Below are 4,091 nucleotides of genomic sequence, written 5' to 3'. Positions count from 1 at the left end.
AATTGGAATTTAATATATCAAAGGGTTCGATCGAACAAAAGCTTATTTCAGTTGGAAATAATTATCGACTACTGTAAAGCTTGGTATATAACGAGCGGGGAACATCAGCGCGAAGACAGACGCTTACAAAGCAACTAGTATACGTCGCTTTCAGGATTGCACGTAGGTACTACTACTATAGTAGCTTTCGAAGAGAGAACCGTTGAACCTGACGGATTACTAGAGTTAGTCGAAAATCGAGACTGTTATAAATTAAGGGCACGAAGTGGCACGTGCAAACGAGTCAAGGAAGATAGAGAAAGAGAGAGAGAGAGAGACAGAGAGGGAGAGGAAGAAAGAGAAAGATAAAGATAGATAGATAGATAGATAGATAGATAGATATAGATATATATATATATATAGAGAGAGAGAGAGAGATTCTCGCGCAAACGATCGACCTCGATTGCCAGAGGAAAGTTTCCCTCTGCTCTCGATATCTCCGTTCGTAATATTCCTTCCTGGTCTGCGACTAAGCGAGGAAGAAGACGAAGATGGCGCCAGGACGATCAGAGACCATATATATCCACTTTGTTACATACACGCTACCTATCTAAGTATATACTAAGAAAGATATATATATATATGTACATACATACATATATATATATATATATATATATATATATATATATATATACATATACGTGGATTCACAGTGTAGTAGATCGTATACGACCGTACGAAAAGCGCCGAGTTCTCGTCGAAGAAGACGGAAGAGATGAGAAAAAGGAAGCGAAGAGCCGGTAAGGAGAGGCAAGGTATCGGTGCTCTAAAGGAAGAAGGTTAGAGAGAGAGAGAGAGAGAGAGAGACCAGGCCAAAGAGAGAGGAGAGCTCTTGATCTTTCGAGGCAATTAAATGAATTTCCACTCGGCTGGAATAGCAAACGTTTAGACTGCTCTACGTAAGATATTTCAGCGAGGTAACTCTCTCTCTCTCTCTCCTTCCTTCCCTCCCTCCCTCCTCTTCTCTCTCTTTCTGTGAGATATCAGAGACGTAATATCGAGAAGGATGAGGATGAGGAGAAGGAGAAGGAGAAGGAGGAGGAGGCGTAGTTTGTGGGCTAGAAGTAATACACGAGAACCTGCCAGTCTTCCTCCCTCTCTTCTTACCAACCCCCACCGACCTCCCTCCTATCTGATTGTTTCATCCTTCTCCTGCATTCACCTTTCTTGCCTGCCTGCCTGCCTGCCTGCCTGCCTGCCTGCTTGCTTTGCTTGCTTGCTTGCCTGCCTGCCTGCCGGCTTGTCTAGTTGCCTGCCTGCTTGCTTGCTTGCTTGCTTGCTTGCTTGCTTGCTTGCTTGCTTGCTTGCTTGCTTGCTTGATGCTTGCTTGCTTGCTTGCTTGCTTGCTAGCCCGCCCGTCTGTCGCCGGCTCTCTCTCTCTCTCTGCTTGTCCGTCTGACTGTCGGTGATGTAGCAAAGCCAGCCTGGCTGTCTCTCTGTCTGCCGCATGTCGCCGACTCGAATCGATTCCGTACCTAACAATGCACGCCCGAACGAAGCGAACTCGGTTCCCTGTACCTTAATTCCCTCCTCCTCCTCCTCCTCCTCCTTCTTCTTCTTCTTCTTCTTCTTCTACTACTACTACTTGGAATGGTTGAAATGATTTCGAACGTTTCATAAAATTTCAATATAGCTTGTATATATCTTTTAGAAATCACGAGAAAATGCGATACGGATTAAGTAAATACCTAACCTACCTATCTATCTATTTATCTGTCTATCTATCTGTCTGTTTATCTCGTTGACGTTATGAAAAATGAAATTTTCGAATTATATCGATAGCACGTATATTATTTAGACGATTCATTAGTTAGTTCTTTAATTAGATATATGTATAAATGCAAAGTGCGAAGTCCTGCATTCGATATTTATCTTCCTTTATATATATATATATATTTATATATACATATAAGTAGTCTTGGAAGAGTTCGAAGAAAGGTTGGCAATATCTATCCTCTTGCGAATGATTTGTAATACGGTCGAGCGAAATCAAAAAAGAGTAAGAAAGGAAGAAAGAAAGAAGTAACGGTGATTCTACTCTCGAAACGCAAGGCCCGCGGCTACGAGAAGAGACGGCGCGACGGATAGACGAGAAAGAAAAAGAAAGAAAAAGAAGAGTAAGAAGAAGAAGAAGAAGAAGAAGAAGAAGAAGAAGAGAGATAGCTAAGAACGAAGCGTTCTTGATCTCCCTCCCACCTCCCGCCCCGCTTATCTCTCTCTCTCTCTCTCTCTCTTTTGGCTTGAGTCCCCGATGGTGAGGACATACGTATACACGATCGGTGCCAATGTGATCACCGGGGGGATCCAACGAATCCGACGAATCCTCGGCACGTCGCCGAGCACGAGTTCGGCCAGGGGGGAAAGGTTAAACGTTTCGCCGATGCGACGACCTTTGTCCTAACCCTCGAGAGCCTCGCAATTAGTCGACGGACTGACAATGAGAAGAGAGCGTGCTTAAGATTATTTCCTTCCTTCCTTCCTTCCTTCCTTCCTTCCTTCCTTCCATCATTCCTTTTTCTCTTTTTCTTTCTTTCTCTCCCTCCCTCCCTCCTTCCATCTCTCTTTCTAACTCTTTCTCTCTTTTTTTTTTTTTTCATTTCCTTGTCCCTTCAAAAACTCGTAAACCCATAACTAGGCTCTACTATGTCAATCTATCTCTTTCTCTCTCTCTCTCTCTCTTTCTCTTGCTTGTCATTATCGATAAAACCGATCGCACGAATCGAAACTCAAATTATTCGATCTTTTATCTACGATCATATACATAAGTATTTACCAATCATTTATTAACTCCATTCGCTATTCGAGATATTCATGATAATTAACACGTTACTATTTCTTAGCTCTAGAGTCAGGTAGTACGTGTAATTTCCTCTGTACACGGGTTATGCCCCGGAGGTAGGTATGTAGGTAGATAGATAGATAGGTAGGTAGGTAGGTAGGTAGGTAGATACCTTACCTACTCATCTACCATCATATCAATCGCACGACTATACAGAATCTATATACGTGTATCTTGGCCAAACCATGAAACTCGCTTTAATGATTAATTTCCAACATGCTTCAGAGGAATTCGAACGACTTCTCCTTTGACAGCTCTAATATATATATATATATATATATATATGTATATACATATATATATATATATGTATATACAGAGTATACACATACACAAAGACATATATATATATATATATATATATATATATATATGTATTTCAAAATTACGACGAATAGATATTCGTTCTGACAACTACGAAAATTTTCTTTTTTTTTTCTTCTTATTCCTCCTCCTCTCACTCACTCTCTATCTCTATCTCTCTCTTTCTCTTTCTTTGCAATATTAATGTCCATCCGTGAAATATTTGAAGCAAATGTCATGATATTTTTATATTTCAAAACGAAGTATCCAATTGTGCAAAGGAATATAATTTGGTATGTGAAATTTCTTCGTACGAAATATAGATAACGATCGAATGAAAGAGAAAAAGATAGAGAGAGAGAGAGAGAGAGAGAGGGAGAGAAGGAGAGAAAGAGAGAGAAAGACAGAGAATCAATTTGCGAAACGAATTAATGAATCAAAAATCCCAGTTAAAACAAGATGTAATATAATAAGAAATCTTGTCGGGAGAAATGAGGAAAGAGAAAGAAAGAGAGAAAAAGTGAGAGGCCCCGATCCGACGGACGATTCTACTCGCGAGCTCGTCGTTCCGTATTTTAGTCTCACGTTAACGGACGCGACAGGTGCAGAGAGCGACCGCGGGCGACGCCAACACCGGAGGTAGCAGCTGTTAACTATGTTTTTCGTGTCTGCCAATGTGAAACGCACCTATCTTCTCCTCTTCCTCCTCCTACTTCTCCTCCTCCTCCTCCTTCTCCTTCCCTGGACTACTCTAACGCTTTTACCGAATCACCCCCTTCCTGCCGAACTACCCCCGGTCTATCTCTATCTTCACGTTTGGTGCATCTATTCTCTCTACTATTTCTCTCTCTCTCTCTCTCTCTCTCTCTCTCTCTCTCTTTTTCTCTATTAGTCTCTTCCAATTGCT

Source organism: Vespa mandarinia, chromosome 1 (genome assembly GCF_050613455.1).
Source record: "Vespa mandarinia isolate Hongniang chromosome 1, ASM5061345v1, whole genome shotgun sequence".
Lineage (NCBI taxonomy): Eukaryota > Metazoa > Arthropoda > Insecta > Hymenoptera > Vespidae > Vespa > Vespa mandarinia.
Note: the sequence above shows the minus strand (reverse complement) of the source record.